Raw genomic sequence first — 21,096 nt, 5'->3', positions numbered from 1 at the left:
GCAGACATGCGCTATGGCAGGCACTGAGAGTACAGTACCCAGACACATCAGACATAGGAGCAATTACTTCCCGTAAGATGCGTGAGAATGAGGATCCTGTTGATTATATCCAGGATATTCAAGAGAAGTGGCGCATGGAAACTAGAGAACAATGGGATAAAACACCAGCCATATTTTATCATATACTAGTACAAGGGTTCCCAGAAGGAGTTCAGAAACAACTAAAGAAAGTAGTGGGAATGGAAGCAAAACCATGGCCAGAAATACAGCTGACTATAGTACATCACTGCAGGATATGGCAAGGAAAAATGAAACAAAAGGAAGAGGACAGGAAAACAGAAGAGGCCAAACTAGTACAGAAAAATGTACTAAATACACAATGGAAGGGGCACTAATAACTACGCCCACACCAATGGCCCAAAGCCCCACACAAGTAGTGGCTGCACAAGATCCAGCTCAAATAGCACCTCCACAAAGTATAATACAGCAAGTGCCGCCACTGCAATTACACGCACCAAACGTGGGAGGAGGGTACCCAATGCAAGGAGCTGGGTATTATAGTTATAACAGGGGGAGAGGAGGATTTATGAGAGGGAGAGGATACGGATATAATACCCAACAGCAGGTGGGGGGACTTGGAAGTTCCTACCCCACAGGGCAACCGGTATACCAGGACAACACGGGGAGCTTCCCATGGCAGAGCAGGGAACCACCCGTGTGTTGGAGTTGTGGATTACTAGGACACATGTCACGTACGTGTAGGGTCAGGCCAGGAACGCCAGCATGGAATGAACAGGCACAACCTAGGCCATCACAAGAACAGCAGGGCATACAACAACAACAAATAACGCAACAACAGCCACAAACATATTCACTGCCACAACAACAAATAACACAACAACAGCCACTGCAACAACAACAAGTAGCGCTAACACAACAACCCCAAACTGAACAAACACAATTGGGTAGGGTGACGGTCTTGGGACACAACCCTTACACAGGGAATGGCCAATCATTGTACCCCCAATAGGACAGCCCACAGACGGCCTTGGTGTGTCCCATCCTGTCAGTAACACCTAATAGTGCGGAGGAGCCACGCATAGAGGTAACGATAGGTGACAAAAAATTATCATTCCTTGTTGACACCGGGGCAACCCGGTCTTGCATAAGGGAAGGTAAATTTAAGATGTCAGGCGAAGCCATGAACACCCAAGGATTTTCTGGGGCTAAAGGGTTGGTTCCTTTTACTGATAACGTTCCCTTATCTATCGGAGATTATGACCTGTCAGTTCCACTTTTGTATTATAGTGCCTCACCAGTAAATATACTGGGGAGGGACATAATGAATAGGTTAAATATGACAATCTCCTTTACAGAGGATGGTATAATTTGCTCTACTCCAGGGATCAACATGCTAGCAGCACGACAGATTATGCAAGCATACTGTGGGCAGACAGCGATTAGGGCGGAACCAGTAGATGGCGAGCTATTCCAGTATGGAACAGACATGGCATTTGCATGGATGCCAGGGATAGAAGGGAAAATATGGAGGAGGCCAGCAGCTTGTCTGTTCCGACCAGAAACACCTGTTAATGAACAAGAAGGAAAGGTGTTTGTAATAGACATTGAGAGCATTATTGCAACAGCTGAGTATATTGCTGTGCACGCCCAAGACAAAGAAGGAAGAGCATGGAGGGCAGTGATAGCACTAGCAGAAGGATGTAGGTTGACCCAGGTGTCAGATGAGGAGCTGTTCTCAGAAGAAAAGGAGGAGGGGGAAATGGTGTTCATGATGAGTGTAGAAATATGGTTAAGAGTGGCTCACAAACAAATAGCGCAGAAAATTGCGATGGCACTTGAGGCACCTGCATGCACCCCAGTCCCTTTCTTTAAGGAGGATATGTCAAAGGTGCCCAAATCATTATGGACCATTAGCCCTTATGACGTAGGATGCATAAAAAGCATAGGGGGTGTACGGATAAAATTGAAAAAAGGTGCCATACTACCAAGAGTAAAGCAGTACCCATTGTCAAAAGAGGCAGATGAGGGCATATATGAAACTATAACGGCCCTTATAAACAATGGCATATTGGTCCCCTCGGAATCACCATGTAACACGGCTGTGTACCCAGTGCGCAAGGCTAAAGGGGGGTCTTGGCGCTTCATACAGGACCTCAGGCCCTTGAACAACATAGTGGAAGCAGAATACCCAGTAACAGCAAACCCGGCCACAATATTGTGTGGCATTCCAGCAGAAGCATCACGATTTACAGTAATAGACCTTAAAAATGCATTTTTCTCAATACCATTACACCCCGACTCACAAGATTTGACAAGTTTCACTTACCGAAATACAAAATGGAAACATACCAGGTTACCACAGGGGTATTGTGAATCACCCTCAATTTTCAATAGAGTAATACAGATGGATTTGGGTAACGTTGAGGTGGAAAGCACAGTGTTACAGTATGTGGATGACATAATAATTTGCAGTATAAACGAAAGTAAATGCAGAGAGGACTCTTTAAAAATGTTGACTATATTGGCTGAAAAGGGGTATAAGGTAGACATGGAAAAAATACAATACTGTCAGGAACAGGTACTTTACATTGGCCAACTGATATCCCAACATGGAAGAAAGATTGCACCACAAAGAGCACAGGCCATCTCAAGCACTCCCATGCCACAGACTGTGAGAGAACTGCAGCAATTTCTGGGGCTATGCAACTACTGTAGAGCATGGGTATTTGATTACAGTTCATACATAGGACCCCTGCTTGAGGGTTTGAAGGAAGCAAATAAAGGGGAGAAAAAGTTGGGGTGGAGTATGGAAATGAGGGAGGCATTTGACGAATTGAAGGACGCGATATCAACAGCTCCAGTACTGGCATCCCCAGACTATGAGCGACGCTTTTTTATATTTTCACATTGCGACTCAGCAGTAATGAAAGCAGTATTGGCCCAAAAAACAAGCATGGGCTATAAACCAGTAGCATTTTACAGCGGTCACTTAGACCCCGTGATGTTAGGCCACTTCCCTTGCGAACAAGGTCTCGCTGCAGCTGCTTTTGCAGTAGAAAAGGCATCAGCAATAACCATGGGGTGTCCAACTACACTGTTTGTGGAACATGCACTATTTGCAATATTGAATAAACCCAAGTCCACACTAACGACACAAAGGGCATCAGGTTATGAGATCATTTTGTCTAGGGCTGAACTAGCGATTGTTAGATGTAGCACTGTTAACCCTGCAAGATTTCTAGCAGAAATAATTGAGGAGGGAGATTACGCCCACGACTGCACCCAACTAAATGAAATATATTCATGCACTAGAAAAGTTGAAGAAAATGCACTAGAGGGAGGTGAGCTTTTGTTTATTGATGGGTCATCAACTATTGATCAAGGAGATGGGATACGGAGGACTGGGGCAGCAGTGGTAAAAATGATGGAGGCGCCGGTGTGTGTGGCTATGAAGTGTGTACAGTTACCACAGCATTACTCTGCTCAAGCCGCTGAACTAGTTGCACTAATATTGGCATTAAAGGAAAGTTTTAACAAACGTGTAACAATATATTCCGACAGTGCATATGTTACATCCACTGTCCACTCAGGGCTATCAAAATGGAGGAGAAGAGGGTTTAGGAGAGCTGATGGCACTCCAGTGCAACATGCCCTCTTGTTGGCTGAATTAATTGAAGTAATAAACGACCCCCAAGAGCTAGCCCTAGTAAAATGCACCGCACACACCAATGGTGAAGACCACGTCTCAAAAGGGAATGCAGCAGCAGACGCACATGCGAAATATGCTGCATACTTTGGTGAGATATGGAACCCCACAGACTCACAGAGAGGGAGAGGGAGGGGAATGGCTAGGGAGATGTTAATAAGAGAAGGGTACACCCATCTCCCAGCCACACAGATTATGGAATTACAAGCAGCTGCACCAATGGCCGAAAAGGAAATATGGGTAAAAAGAGGATGTACAATGTCACCAACTGACGCACTATGGCGCCAGGGTGGTACTGGGAAAGTTGTAATACCGTTGGCACTTTTAAATACCGCCCTGAGCCAATTACATCACCCAGCACATACAGGCAAGGAAATAATTGCAGCACGAATTAGAGAAGACTGGTTCTGTCCCGAGTTAAATTCTCATGTGTCAAATTTTATCAGCAATTGTCTCACATGCCAACAGTTTACGGCCGGTCATACCCTAAAAGTGATAAGAGGTACCATACCCCGGCCAGAAGGACCTTTTCGGCACCTTCACATTGACTATGTTGATATGATCAACATATGTCAAGGTAATAGGTACATGATTGTAGTAGTATGCCCATTTTCTAGGTGGATTGAAGCAGGGCCCTGTTCACACCCAGATGCATTTAGAGCAGCCAAATCCATAGTAAGGGAGGTCTTCCCCAGGTGGGGAGTGTGCGAGGTGTTAAGATCAGACAACGGCCCACATTTCGCAAACGAAATGTTCCAACATATCACAGCCCTGCTGAGCATAAAGCACAAATTTGCATGTGCATATCACCCACAGGCTAACGGTGTATGTGAACGCCTAAATGGCTTATTGAAGGAGGCAATTGCAAAGATACAACAAACAACAAAGAAAAGTTGGTTGTATTGCCTTCCGTTAGCCCTATTCGAACTAAGGAACAGGCCAGGGTCCGACCACCACCTCACCCCACACGAGGTGGTTACTGGACGTCAAATGCGCCTTCCCCTAACGCCAACGTCAAGGGCATTCACTGACCACGAAAGTTCAGCGAGTGTACTAGGTGATGAAATGTATCAATATGTGTCGTCTTTGATTACTAGTGTTGTGTTTGTGTCTCAACAGCTCGAGCGCACGCGGGGCGGGTCCACCAGAAATCAAGAAGAAGGCGCCAGTACAGAATTAGAAAAAGAGAACTTGTGCAAACTTGCCAAAGGTGACCACGTGCTACTTCGCAATTTCAATAGGAGGTGGAACGACAAAAGGTTCACCGGCCCACATCTGGTAGAAGACGTATCAACAAGAGCAGTAAAACTAAAGGACAAGCGTGCCTGGAACCACCTACATGATGTAAAGATATACAAACTGCAGACCCGCCCCAGCGCCAACGACAGGTCCATTGGAAGAACAGCAACAACATCCCCGACAGCGGAAGAAAGTTCTACCACAGACAACGACCCAATTGTTCCCTTACCGTGTCACTACCCAGCTACCCCAGAGACAACAACTGACGAAGAAAGGGGTGATCCCTACACTGCCCACCCCATGGTCACACGTTCAAAGAGTAAAAATACTTCCGCCATCTGAGCGCAAAACCCCCCCCCCCCTGCCCATTGACTCCCAAGGACAGTTGTAACTTAAACTGAAAGCCACTGGCCGCACAAATACACATGTAAACACGTGAATGTTCTCTTTTTCTCTCGCACATACAGGAACTGCGTATTATTGTATAATTGCAACTTAAACTGAATGTTCTCTCGCACAAATACACATGTAAACACGTGAATGTTCTTTTTTTTCTCTCGCACATACAGGAACTGCGTATTATTGTATTGTTAAGTAGAGAGCTAATTAACAAGTCCACTGTCCAGGCGTAGATGGTACTCCCAGACGATAATTACCCAGAAGAATTGTCACACCAATTTGTATATGAAATAAAAAGGCCAACATACCTAAAAAGAAGAAGGGTACGTGTCTACTACACAGCCTTCCTCCTGGCCATAGAATATTACATGCCCCACCTCCGCCCATACTTGCCGGTCCTAAGAGACCAATCACTTAGAGTAGCGTGGGAGCAGCTCTTCGCCTGGGCACTGAATGACTATTTGATAGGGAGAGCTTAAATAAAACAAAACTAACATCTAAAAACGAGCATTTCTGAGAATTTTTAGGCGGGCAACTTTAACGTCGCAAGAATACGCTGCCAGGACTGCAGCAAGGTAAGAGCAAAATGCCGGTGAGATTAGCAGTTGTAATAAAAATAATAGGGATTTTGATGATCACCGGATTTTTGGCTGCCTCTGTCTGGCAGTACAGCTGTGCTATCAATTTTGTTGCTGCACCCAAACCTAATATACCCCCGTTCCTTGCTGCAACAGGTGTTACGTCAGGTGGTAGTAGTAACATTGCACCCAAGCAAAATAGAGTTAAACGCAGCACATACTCAGACAATAAAGGTATTGATAATTATGTACAAGATTCAGCACACGTCACAAACAACACATGGTACCAACACATGACCCGCATTGGTAAGCAGACAACTGAGGATAGCTGCTACGTCTGCTCATTAATACCATACGCCATGAGTGCTTCACGAACATTTGTTGCCACAGAAATAAATGAGAAGATAGCGCAGTGCATAATATACTTGGCACTGTTCCAGACGAAAGGAAGATTCCAAGGAACTGTAGTGCACATGACATGGAAAACACGAGACTCATACCCATATGAAAACAACTTCCTCAAGACCTACTTGAGTTATCACAAGACCAGTTTACATGCTGAAGCATTCAAATATATAACAAGTGGCCCTGCAAAAGGAGAAACACAGAAAGTAACACTGCAGTATCTACCATGTGATTGGTACGCCACTGAAGTTCCGGGTAAACAAGGATGCTGGGAGAGGCCGCTACTGACGATAACAGGAAAGGTGTATCTGGACAACAGCTGGGAGATAGGAGTGATTGGCAGCAACATGGTAACAAAAGAAACTATCTCAACCATCGAGACACACAATCACCGATGTTGGACGACGTGGATCAAGTATGTACCAATGCTCACGTGGGTAGAAGAAGATGAAGACCCAATAACGATACTACCGTTGACTGCGCCCAAGGTATGCTACCAGCATAAAGGAGAGGTGGACGTAGGATATAACACCAATTGTGCAAGTGTGACAGAGTTACCTGAGGGGGGAGCGGGAACAGCAGTAATAATGGACCATTATTGGGCCTGTGGAGAAAAGGCATACCATACACTGCCTCCCCTGTGGAATGGTGTGTGCACAATGGTACACGTCAATGTACCATCACTAGTGGTACCTAAGAAGCACGTCAATGTGGCGAAATTTCCTAGAATGAATGAAGGGGATAAGAGAAGAAAGAGATCTGCACCACTTCAGGAGGAGCAAGGGAACAGGACCAACAGCAATGACACTGTCCTAAATAGAAGAAAAAGACAAGGAGAGCCACTGACAGGAAATTACCTGTGGGGAAGGTCAGAAACGGCACTAACATCAATACCGCCAGAACACAGACTATTTAGCAGAGCAGCAATGTTCTTCTCCTCAATAATACACCCGGGACTACAGGCTTACGCAAACGCAAAATGGCTCCAAATAACTAGATGGGAACTAATGATGACCATCAATTCTACAGTAAATGGGTTCAACGCAATAAAAGAGGAGCTGCGAGCTGTAAGGATGGTAGCACTCCAGAACAGATATGTATTGGACCTTCTCACAGCAATGGAAGGAGGAGTTTGTGCAAAGATAGGACAATCATGCTGCACGTTCATACCTGCCAATGATGCTGACAATGGTACACTGACAGAAGCAGTTTCGCAATTGGCCCAGATGCACTCCAAAATGATGGATGAAAGCAACGGTGTGAACAAGGATAAGAGCTGGTTTTCACTATTATGGTCATGGATGCCATCCTGGCTGTCAGATGGACTGAAAATAATAGTGGGCTGTACTATATTTGCTGGAGCTACCCTGATCATAATTAGATTTTGGAAGGCACGAAAGGCACGCACTACTGACGAGTTGCTGGAAATGGTGGGAATGCACCCCTTGATGCCAGCAGATGACGGCCAGCATACAGGTGTAATAATACAGGAGAGGGAGAAGCTGCGCACCCAAATAATTACCAACCATCTAGACCCACCATCAGTGAAGATCGAGAACCCAAGAAACCCCAGGAGCTACATAGGAAGATGGGTATACTGTACTCCTGGAGGTACCTGTGAATATATGTATTGGTCCTTTGAAGATCATGTAAACCACTATGGACATCTCGGAGGAATAACTAAGATATGGCGAGTAAGAGGAGATAACGAGAAGGATATGTTTGTGGTCGACAAGTTGACCAGAGGGGGGACTGAAGTGGGAGAATGGAAGACCAGGCTCCCGTCCTTCGCCTCTCGCGCTTGGCCTAGAGGGTCACGACCCAAACACCCGCCACGAGAAGAGTTTGTCCATTTACCAGACGACCAGATACCCTGGTACAGGAACATACGGATGTGTCCATCTGCTTGCCCAGCAGCCCGCACTGGCCATGCCGACACCTGCGGCACGGATCAACTAGACTAAAATCTACACGTCGTTAGAGATGCCATGACGACCTAGACAACGGGAAGCACATCTGTACAAATGTACACACTGGACATTCCCACACCAACCTACACGAAGAATATACTCAGTGCTATGACGTAGGCGACAGGCATATTCACGGACGTGCATCTTTATTATTTTTACATAGGCTTTCAGAATGCAGAAACGCAAGACGCGTCATGAACTCTTCTACTAGCTTGCTCACGCTTCTCTTGAAACCAGTTACCGCCATGAGAAGTATAATGAAGACAATACTGGTCATGAAATTATATGCTCCTATAACCTAAAGCACCTGTGCACCAAACGGACAACTTATGCACCAGGCCCAAGTAGGCCTCAAACAAGAGCTCCCGTGGACATCAACAAGGCAAGAGTCAGTTGCTGATCCTGCAGAATGAGCTTGGCGAAGCAACCAGCCAAGGTTGCAATGTTGCAAACCCACGTTCCAAGAGCAAATCATCAAAGGCACGATGTTGCAACCTCGTACTCCGCGCACCAACGTTAAAGTCACACCGACAAATTAAACCAGACGCGCAGTAGAAAAACAATATTAATTGTGCAGAATTCTGCCTCTTTCACGGTCCCTCCCCACGTGACCAAGCCAAACCTGACGAGATGCCAAACCCAGGAGAACGGAGGCGTCTGGATCCCTCGCGACGAGACACTGGCAGATACACTTGAAAGGCTCAATGGACATCTGCAACAGTGGGAGCGGTCCCCCGTCCAGCTATGAATAAGTCCTCACATTGTCTGCATGTACCCATAGTGAAACATTGTTGCAACTTACAGGTACACCGAGAGCTGGGAACGACGGTGGTCCCAGGCTGGGAAGCTCACGGGCGCACCAATCAGAACATGGGGCTCTTATCACTGACGACAGCAAATTTAGCCAATCCTCAGGAGTCTTCATGTAACAATTCTCATGTATCTAATTGTAGGGACAACCCAGATATACCACCTGACTACACCTTGTCCACTAATATCTTTCTCTATATGTGTGCTATACTAACCCTACCACTCGAACACCCAATTAAGAGTGGCGATAGGTTTTTTGTTAACTTTCTGAAGTGACGCAAGTAGCGCGTCATAATACAGTAAAAAGGGCCTGCGAGCCCCACGATTGTGTGTGTGTCAGGACGAACGCGTACGCTCCTTGACCCATCCCTGCCGTTTTGTCTAATAAACAGCAGAGTCACCTTGCTCCTTGTGTGCGTCTCATACTCTATCTCATCTCATCTGGGATATACACGGGAGGAGTTGGGGCCTCCCTGCCTGGAGGTCCGCGGACGGCCCGGCCGACCCCGGCAGAATTTCCCCCCGACAACTGCGTGGCCTGTGAGACCCCCCCCACTATGGCAGTGGTCCGCTGAAATGACCCAGTGGCCAAAAAATGCAGGACATTGAGCACCTTCTCCAAGGGGCTCAATGCTTGGGAGCAAAGGGTGGGGGATGTGAGGTCATCTTCCCACTCCCTGACCAGGTCTAGGATGATATGGAGTGGAAACCTATACCTGCCATAGACCTGGTCGTCAGGCATCCCAAAAAGGCTTGTCCGTGTTGCGAAAATGCGTGCCCTGGCTATTCTCCTCCTCCTGCGGTGTCCCACGATCAGTGCAGTGACAAATGGGGCATTCATCGTGGCTGTATATACGCGTTTGTTGTTTGCGCGCACTTTTATGCTGTGCGCGGGGACGCTTCCGCCTGCCTTCGTGTGGCAGACGCGTTGACGCCTGTGCACGTCTTTTGCCGTGCGCGTGTTTCCTGTGTTCGGATACGGTCCGAGTGTCATCGCGTGTGATCGGAGGGGAGTGTGCGTACACGCAAGTGGCCTGGGTATGTGTGTTCCGGGGTGCCGGGGACTTTCACACGCGATTGGTGGAAATCCACATGTGTTCTGTCTTCACGTGCAATGAGGGAAACACCTGCGCGCGTCACGTCACTTACGCGCATAGGCCCTTTCCTCGTATTACACGCAGACGTGCAGTTTCCACGCGCGCTTACGCGCATGGCCCTTTCCTCGTATTACACGCGGACGTGCATGTGTGTTGGGGATTGTGAGGACCTGGTGGAGGCTGCCCATGGTGGCTGGGGGGTGGGGGTGATGGGGGACATGAGTGGGGGCCTGGTGGGGGCTGGCCATGGTGGCTGGGGGGGTGGGGGTGCTGGGAGACATGGGTGGGGGCCTGCTGGCAGGTGCCCCGCAATGCTGGGGGTGGGGGTGCAAGGGGACATGAGTTGGTGATCATTGGTGCAAGGAGACATGTGCCTTTGCTGGGGGGCATGCCCATGTTGGGTGGGCCGCCTGCGGGACATGACCAGGGATGCAGGGTAGTCCCCTGTGGTGTGGGCTGCCTGCAGGGGCCGTGGAGGGTGTACAGGGAACACCTGGGAGGACCCACACTGGCAAATCACATGTAGGACTCCCCGGCACTCCTGAAATACACGTACCCTGCTGAAATCGCATGTAAAACTTCGTGCGCACCCCTGTAATACCCGCACGCAGCCCAATCGTGTGTGAAACTTTGCGCGCACCCCTAATACCCGCACGCAGCCCAATCGCGTGTAAAACTTCGTGCGCACCCCTGGAATACACGCGCCCAGGCCAATCGCGTGTGGAACTTCTCACGCACCCCTGAAATACACGCGCCCAGGCCAATCGTGTGAAACTTTGCGCGCACCCCTAATGCCCGCACGCAGCCCAATCGCGTGTAAAACTTCGTGCGCACCCCTGGAATACACGCGCCCAGGCCATTCGCGTGTGGAACTTCCCACGCACCCCTGAAATACACGCGCCCAGGCCAATCGCGTGTGGAACTTCTCACGCACCCCTGAAATACACGCGCCCAGGCCAATCGCGTGTGGTACTTCCCGCGCACCCCTGAAATACACGCGCCCAGGCCAATCGCGTGTGAAACTTCCCACGCACCCCTGAAATACACGCGCCCAGGCCAATCGCGTGTGGAACTTCTCACGCACCCCTGAAATACACGCGCCCAGGCCAATCGCATGTGGAACTTCACGCGCACCCCTGGAATACACGCGCCCAGGCCAATCGCGTGTGGAACTTCCCACGCACCCCTGAAATACACGCGCCCAGGCCAATCGCCTGTGGAACTTCCCGCGCACCCCTGAAATACACGCGGCCAGGCCAATCGCGTGTGGAACTTCTCACGCACCCCTGAAATACACGTAGCCCGCTCCCCCAGGCCCGATCGCGTGAGAAAGTTCACGCGAACCCCTCGAATACACGTAGCCCGCTCCCCCAGGCCCGATCGTGTGAGAAACTTCACGCGAACCCCTGAAATACACGTAGCCCGCTCCCCCAGGCCCGATCGCGTGAAAAAGTTCACGCGAACCCCTGAAATACACGTAGCACGCTCCCCCAGGCCCGATCGCGTGAATAAGTTCACGCGAACCCCTGTAATACACGTAGCCCGCTCCCCCAGGACCGATCGCGTGAGAAACTTCACGTGTACCCCTGAAATACACGTAGCCCGCTTGCCGTGCTGGTACAGGGTTAGCGCAGCCCTTTGCGCTGGATTGGGGATTTTGATGGCTTTTCCCTGCGCGGAAGGCGTTCTTGGGGGCGTAACTGGCGCTGCTGCAAGGTCGCTGGGCCCCTGTGCGCCACGGCTGGTTTTGGTGGCTGGAATCCATGAGTACGCTGTGCGCGGAAATGGGTTTTGGCGCACGCGGCTGGCGCAGGGATTCGCACGCGCACACTGTGCGCCAGCCGCGTGCGCCACTTGTGCGCTGAATTCTATGAATTAGCCCCTAAATTTCAAATTAGCTTTTTCCATCCCTTATTTACAAGTTTATTTCTTTTTCAAAGTTGTCAATTTTTTCCAAAATTGCATTGACTGTCATACAACTCAGGATTTAGGTTTTCAACTTTCATTCCGTATATTTGGATTAATATCTCTCAACACGTGTTTCCCCACTGTATATGACTGTGGTTCTTCAGGATAGATACGGAGGAGAAAGTGTGAAAAAAAGAACAGAAATCAAATAGTTGAAATAAAAAGAATAATAATAATATAATTAGAGTGGTGGGGTGGGAGAGTGAACATATCTATTTTTTTATCCTGTTTAGTTTACTCACCTAAAGTAACTTTCTTCCTTGTTATGAGTCTGAGTGGAAATCCCTCTATAATTTTCTCTTCTTTTTTTTTCCTTTTTTCCAATGTTCAGTATACTTATATCTGAAAAAAGTGTGAAGCCAATCATTTGACCCATACATATTTTTTTTGAATTTATACATAGAACCTAAAAGCAAATGCATATAAAAAGGTACCATTTTTTCAAAGGGTTACAGCTTGTTTTTAGAAAACTACTTAACTTTCAGTATCTCAAATCTTGACTCCCTAGTTTTATTGTTTAAAAGGAGTCCTAGAATAATATTTCCTAGCTATTCCTAATAGAAGTTACCTTTTAGTTTCTGGTTCTGGGTACGATTGCCTCTCGGATGTGCCTGGATCCGCACTGCTTAATATTCTGATTGTCTTTGTTTTTAAAGGCTGCGATCACGTAACGCGTGACGTCACCGCACAACGTGGTGCGATGACATCACACATCATGCAAGAGCGGCAGACAGCCATTTTGGGAAGTATAATTTGCATCTGATTATTTTTCCTGCTTCGTGTAATTTTAAATAAAAAGGGATAAGCAAAATAGTTTTAGCTCAAAGGTGGATCGTCCTGAGTATAATATAATAGTGAGATAGAGAGAGGTATTTAGAGTAAAATGAATGATGAAAAACAATGAGAAAATAAAATGAAGAAATGAGGACAATTATTGGAATGAGATAAAAAAAAAGGCCATAGAAAGGCAGGGAAAATAGCATGGTCAAAAAATAAGCTAAACAAATCTTTCAATTTTTAAATATACAAGGAAAGACAATTTGGTCATGCATTATAAATAGCATTTCACAAATATAATTGTTGCAGCATTTCTATAGCATCTATTTCACTCTGATTCTGATCTATATTCATGTACAGGAAGTTTCACCCTGATTCTGATCTATATTCATGTACAGAATGTTCATTAAGAAACATCGGAACAGAAGTCTGACTGTTATAGCCAATAGGCCATCTCATGTTCTGAATTCATACCGGAATGGCAAGTGTCTAGGGTACATATCCATTTTGCTTCCCTCCTTCTTAACAGGAGTTCTCTGTTTCCTCCTCTCTCTGGTATGTCAACTCATTCTAGGCCTAGACATTTTATTTTTTTGATGTCTGTTAATTGGTGTTCTTGATTGAAGTGTATTGCCATCGGATATCTTATGCCTTTATTTTTGATCGCTCTCAGATGTTCTTGAAGTCTTATTTGTAACGGTCTAATGGTGCTTCCAACATATCTTTTCCCACAGATGCAGGTAATCGCATAAATTACAAATTTCGTGTTGCAGTTGATATATTGTTTAATTTTTTGGAATCTTCCGTTTGGTTGCAAAATTTCCTTTGTTCCATTTTCCATTTGAGTATAAATTGTACAGTGTCCACAGCTGTGGGTTCCTTTTGGTGTGGGCACTTTTAGAAATTAGCAAAACGGGTTGCCTCTGTGATGTCTGTGATATCTGGCATAGCAGAGGGGATAATGCTATTGTCATGGAGGGTATGAAAGAATGGAACGATAAAGAAAGCAAAAAGGGCAGGTAAAAGGGAACAGCCTTATCTTGTGCCTCCCTCTAATGTAAAGGCTGCAGATGTCTACTGATTTAAATAAACCATAGCTTGAACAATTGATAAAGAGTATGAATTGCATTGATAGATGTATTCATAAAGCAAAGTTGGTCATGAACACCCCCATAAATTCCCACCTAATCCTTTCATAGGCTTTTCCAGCATTTAGGAGGCCAGCTGACAGTAGAAGTCTATAAAGCTTTCAGTGTTCTGGTATGTGGTTAGTCTCATCAAATGTGGTATGTGCAGTAATTAATCCACGCTGTTGTTGGGATAGATTCAATACTTGTTCTGTGATTCTATTGGGCAAAATGTTTGAATACAATTTAGCGTTAGTATTGATTAAATAAATAGTGTGCAATGAAGAACAGTTAAAATTGGATGTTTGTAGATATAACTTCTATATTTAGTTTCACTTCAAGAATGTGCCATCAGAAAAGTTGCTTGAGAATACATGTTACTCACTGCTCCGTAAATAGGTCAGGAAGATAGATAGATGACCTTGGAGACGATATGTACACAGGAATCGATATTCAGCCTCCAACTCCAGCTCCCCTGAGTTCAAGACTCAGGCTTCCTCAAGAGAGGGGCTCTTCTTTACAACGTACCTCTCTGCTGTTTCAATTTGAACAGACAGAGGTGTCAGTTGAATAAAAGAGCGGGGAGAACACACACCGCCAATTCCCAAGCTGCAAAGGAATACAAAGAGATTAGACAGTGCTGAGGAACCAAGTAAGCAATCAAGCACAGTATGGGACAGGAAATACCTAGGCAGTGATTGGAGTGGAACTTTCCCCGGGATGGACCTACAAGTAAAGAAGTAAACCCAAATGAGTGAATTAATCTAATGGATTCTTCCTTTATAGAGTTTTAGTCAAAAAACTACAGACCTGAATTGTGGGACTCTCAAGGGTTAATGAATTCCAGGATTGGACAAAACGATGGGAAAAAATAATAAACAGGGAAGTTAGTACAGGGAAGTTAACCCGGGCGGCACGAGGGTCGCGCTAGAGCCGGGTTGGTGCAGGAGCAGGAGAGCGTCAATATGCAATTTGAAAATAAGTTCGTTGAGAGTTGCAGTTCAATAAATGTCCCAAATACAGTACTGAGGAATACCAGCAGAGCAGTAGTAGTCAAAGATGGTGCTGGCAGAAATAGAAGAAAATCAACATAGTTGGTTACCTGAAACACAGACTTCCCAAACGAGAGTTGGAGCAACTGAAGTGTTCCGAATAACTGCTGACGAAGGTGTTGCGAAGACAGCAGGAGCAGGAGCAGGGAAGAATAATCCAAGTAACGTTTTGTGTCAAATATCAGAAGATCACAACAATGGAAAGGGCGTAGAGAAGGCAGTCCAGGGGCAGTCCGGGTCGATACCGTAGTGGTCTTTGAAGTGTAAATGGAATAGGAGACGTAACAATCCAAAGGTTCAGGCGTGGGTCGAAACCAGGAGATCAAGTTCCGATTTCGTGACAAGATTTCCCGAAGGAAAATGGACATAACCTCAAATAGTAAGAAACACTAATTAGCAGCAACAAGCCCACTGGAAGACGCTGGTTTTAATCCCCTAAGGGGGCGTGCCTTGTGGTACGTCCTTCACGTACGAGCCGTGTCAGCTGACACGGGTTCCGCCATAGCTTGTACAGACGGCATGGCAACCTGTATCTGCTCCACAAAGGAGCCTGTGAATGGGACGTACGCCGCAGGGAAGTTTTTGTCTGACGAAGTGTAACAATACATTAAGTAATGTGGGTGACAATACCTCCAAGATCACTAAGGAATTCAACAGGAATTTTCTCCTTGCTGAAAAGGTTCAAATGAATACATCAAGTAATACTGGTGACAATACTTGTAAGAAAACCCTGTGAACCACCACGAATCCCGTCATAGCTGGCTCATTTGTTAGAAGTTATATAATGTATGTACAATATTGTCCCCACATGTCTGGTAGTGTTAGGGTCTCTATCCAGATTATTATGTAAGTACTCTGTTATCTCACAAGGCTCGATTGGCATGTTCAAAGCTTGACCCTGTCTACTCTTGATAAAGTCTTATTTCTTTTTTTTATTTGCATTAACATTGAATCAACAATGTTTTAGTGATACCAAAATAACTTTTCCAAGATCCTCTGTACAATGACAAGAAAAATGGAAACAACAGAATAAAATAAACTCAAGTAATAAAACACAGGTGATCTAAAAGACACTAAGCAATACTATTATAATGTTTAACAGGTATGCCCTCTGGAAGAACTTTAGACAAAAATTTAGCTACAGCAATTACATGTTTTGTTTTTTGACCTTCCATTAAGGACCTCCACCAGGCTTCAGAGTCTGAGATTGCAAAATCTGAGACAAGAGGTCTAAAATATTTTGATCGTACGTCTCTTAAAGCCAGGCATACTGTGATGATGTGGAACAAAGATTCAACCTTCGAGACGTCAATACAATGGCGACAATGATTTCCTGGTGATTGACCCCGAATTGCTTGAATCTCGTTCGTTGGGTGCAGGTTCAAGCGAACTCACAGGAATTGATCCCTAACCTTCTTGTCAGGGAACTGCTCCATATATTCACAAACCGTGTTTAGTTTTCGGCCTTCTGAAGGTAAATAAGCAACGGATTGATAGCTACTAGCCACTTCCAGAGTTTGAATCCAATCCTAATCTTTAACTTTTTTTTTTACTCGTAGCGGGTTGGTCCCCATTTGCTCTAGGGAGCTTCTAATCTCTTCAAGGTAATTCATCATTCTCATACGCCAACCATTCAAGGTTGGATTGCGGTTGGACATCATTTCTTTGTGTATCATTTCAAAAATTGCAGGACGTGAAGGAGTGCAACATTTCCCGAACAAAGCATGTCTGTTCCAATCGACTGTGCTCTTCAAAGATGCAAGGCCCAATTCTCTCCGAATGATGGCGATAGTAGTCAGGGGGACACCAAATACCCTTTTCCAAAAGGCACCTTCAAGGCGTGACCATAGAGGCTCTGAAATATTAAACATGGCTTCAGCCCCATAAGTCACCACCGGAATTACATTGGCTCTGTAGAACCTCAGGACTGGTATGATGGAAAAGTGGCCAAACTTTCTATTCAATGCACCTGCTTGGCTGGTGAGAACATTCATCTTTCCACGCAAATTAGCTGACATAGGAGCTTCAGATCTTGAGTTACTCAGCCAAACACCTAGATACTTAAAAGATTGCACCTGTTCGATCTTCACACCACCACGATACCAAGTAAAGCAGTTTTTCCCCCTGTTGGAATTAACAAAGCTCTAAGTTTTTGTTTACCCCTTGTTAATTTCAAGGCTGTTTCTTAGAATATAACTTTGTAGGACGTCAAGATGCCTTTGTAGGCCCACAGGGGTCTGGTCGATTAGTACAACATCATCTGCGTGCAATAATCAAGGCAACTGGACTCCTCCGACCTTTGGGGGAAAAGATCTTGTTGACTGAAAAGCTTCAGGCATGTCCTAATTAAAGAGTGACAGGGTCATTGGGCACCCCTATCAAACTCCTCTCGAGGTTTTCATTTAATTAGAAAACATCCTCGCTTCGTTCAATATCACTCTTAGCGAGGTGTTAGAGTGCATAGCCATAATTAGATGAAGTACTGATTTGGGGCAATTTTTCCTCTCAAGTTTCAACCAGAGTTTAAGTCTGTCAATTTGGTCGAACGCCTGGACCAAGTCCATGAAAGCCATAAGGATCTTGGGTTTGTGAGTTCCTGGGTTGCCCTTCAGAAGTTGGAGTAGCAAGATGTTTACTGAAGTTCCCAGGCCCTTAACAAAGCCCGTTTGGACAGGGTCAGAGCAGTTGATTTGCCGACACCAGCTGTGGAAATGATCTGGGATGATTGTACTATATAGCTTGCCAGTGACGCCCAGGAGAGCGATAGGGTGATAATTCTTTGGGTTCTCCCGATCACCTTTTTTATGGATCGGTACCACTATTGCTCTCCTCCAAGAACTCGTCAGTTTATGAGAGGTGGCTATTTGGTTGAACAGGATAGATATAAAGACAGGCCAGTCTTCAGGAAACTCTTTCAACATGCAGTTGTTCAACCCGTCGGGGCCCGGCGCTTTTGAGCCTTTTAACTTTTGGATTCGCCTTATAATGTCACTGACATTGTTTGAGAATACCCACGGTTCAGGTCTCTTGCTGCTGTTGTCACTTTCACTGCTATCCAAAACCGTGGTTTACAGGCTTCTGAAGTGATTAGTCCAGCTTTCCTCACTGATCGGGTTTGATTGGTCTTCGTTTAGCACTGTCTCTTCAAGTTTTATCAACTACCAGAATTGTCTCTAATCTCTACCGGCCAAAGCTTTAAGAATGGCCTCGGAGTCGTCCTGTTATCTCTGTTGTTTAGTTGAGCGAAGCCAGTTTTTATAGCTAGACTTTGCAGACAAAGCTGTTTGGTGATCCTTGGAAAAACCAGACTTCCTTGCTGTCCTTGCCAGCTTTCTCACCTCTTTTCTCTGTGCCACCAATTTGGTGTTAAAAGTATGTTTATAGTTGGTAGCCAAATTAACCTTCTTGGAATGATAAACACAGAATTGTTCCAACAAGGGGGAATATTCCACTTAGGAGCCAACTCTTTCAAGGTCCGTCGTTAGGGATCTGATCTTTGTGGTTGATAGTTTCAGACGCAACCCCCCCCCCCACATTACAGGTGTCAACCATTGTTGGCATTTGTTCCCGAATAGTGCCCTCCATTCTAACAAGAGAAGGTGGTGGTCGCTATGAGTTGTTCTAACCCCTTGAAACTTGTTTACCAAATGTAGAAAATTGTTAGAGACGTAGATGTAGTCTAAAACAGAAGCACGCCCCATGTTTTCTCACGTAGGCTGAGATAGTATATCGCCTTTGAAGTTGTCATTGAGCAGGTGCATATCTCTGGAGTCCATTAGTGAGCTCCACAAGTCCCGTCTAATGTACTGCCTTCACGATTCCTGGCACGGCCCTGCCTTTTTTCAGCCAGATTCAAGATATTAAGATCACCACAAATAATTATGTATTTAGACTGCTGGTTAATGTAAGCGTCGTCCAGTTAGTCGGTGACCTGGCCGATAAACGCTTCATTTGAGGTCAAGACGGGGTTGCAGTAAACCTTGATGATTGTTAGTTTACTTGGGATTTCTGAGCCTGATGATGATGCCTCAGTTTCCCAGCCGATCGCAAGTTCTTGTGTGAGGAGATTCGTAGACACAGACTTCAGAAGATTTAGAGGGCTGCCCGATTTAACTGCAGTCAAGAGGCCCGCTGTTGGACGCCCGACTCTCCCTTTAACAGCAGGGCTTATGGATATTTCAAAGCCATCCAAAACTGCAGTCTTCCTTAACAAAGTTTCTTGCAGACAAATCAGGTCGTAGTCCCCCACATTTATTTCACTGGGTCTTGTCAGGTGGGTGCACCCCCGGGTGTTCAATGAGGCCAGCTTTAAATTAACAGGTGTAGGAAGAGAGAGGACTGAGTTCAGTTCACAACATTGTGCTTGAAGATTTCGGGTGGGTTGCTAGAGATTATTTTGAGCCGATAGTGCACTTGAAAGCCAGGACAAGTCTGCTGGTGGGAGACTGGATGTCTTGGAAGTCACTTTCATCTTGGCACAACCCACTTGTCGGGAAGAAGACTGTTTGAAAAGTGACGATTATCCTTAGCCCTGGACCAGCCGGGACCCTTCATGGCGAATTGTTACACCGCCTCCTTGGAAATGATATGGGTTGTTACTGGAGACATTTTACGTCTGTGTTGCTGGTTTTGATTGGCTTAAGGGTACATCATCCAAGAAGTTTACGGCCGTCAAGTCGAAACCTAGCATTAGTAGGCTCTCTGTTGCATCAAGCAACAGGTTTTTGACGACAGTGGAATTGATATGGAGAAACACAGAGTCCGTTCGCCTTTCGTCACTGAATTCAGTAAGTTTTAGGTAGACGGAGCGCAACTATCTGAAGTTTGGAATGGAATGGAAGAGGTCTAGAACTCTCTGTGATTGAGAATGAGCTTATCGTTATGATCCAAAACTCTCTCCAATTTGAGAGCAAGTTAGAGAGTTTTATGCCCCAACCTCTCCAGAGCGTGGCTGCTGTTTTGGCATCTAAACTCTTTGTGTTCAGAGTTTTTGACCCTTCCTGAGCATTTGCCTCAGTGGTCCACATGTTTAGACTGGTAGGGCGATAATTCTAGATTCTTCTGATCCTTTGCAGTCGCCAACCGTTTGTTAGGTTTTAATCATCGTCTTCTTTCTGCCATAGTCACAAATGGAGGCGAGATCGGTGAGACCTATGTCTCTGATATTTCAACGGAAGTTTCAGGTTTAGTAACTGTGGCCACTGCCACCTTCTCACTTGACTGGCTACTTGTTGATACGTCAAGTGAATAGGTAGAGAGCTCTAACAATGTTTGCAATGTAGGACTCAAAGGATCCATAGGGACATGTACCGTTGGTGTGGCTGCCCTAGTGCCAGCAGACTGCCCACAAAAACCTGTGTTCACCAGGTTACTCAGCTTTGAAAAAGTCTTTCTCGGGGCAGGTTTTGGAGTTCCTGCCAACCAACTCTGGTTTCTTTTTTAACGCTGTTGGTGGGCATCTATAGTGGCTTTACTGATGTTCTTGTCCTTACTGTGCTCAGATGTTTTTTGTTGGTTGAAGATAGAAGGCCGGATTGCCGGTGGCTCCTTCACCCTCTTCTGCCACTGAGATGTTTTGCAATGATTGGTCAGTGCAAATACACAATCCGTTCTCCGGTCTTTTAGTATCCATTGCTCCCCTCTGTAGTTTCTTGGGGATTCCTGTCTGGTCAGAGCATTCACCTGTCAGGTCCACTGCTGTAATTGTCATGCAGAGGGTACTTTCCCAAACTCCGATTTTCGTTTGCTGTGACAAAGCCTTCCAGAAAAATAAGTTTACAATGTGTCATAGCCAGAAGCGTAGTATGATCTTTAAGCGTATCATTCAGTTGTTCATACAATCTGGTGAATGTTGCCAGGGCTATGGTAATCGTTGGCATGATGGAGAATAGGTCTAATTTTTCTCTCCTGTTGGGGGTTAGTTTGTTGATGGCCAAAAGACTAGTCG

The sequence above is a fragment of the Ambystoma mexicanum genome, chromosome 5p, assembly GCF_040938575.1.
Source record: "Ambystoma mexicanum isolate Mex_15411 chromosome 5p, UKY_AmexF1_1, whole genome shotgun sequence".
In the NCBI taxonomy this organism is placed as follows: Eukaryota; Metazoa; Chordata; class Amphibia; order Caudata; family Ambystomatidae; genus Ambystoma; species Ambystoma mexicanum.
The sequence above is the reverse complement of the archived record's forward strand: the minus strand, read 5'-3'. Positions refer to the sequence as shown.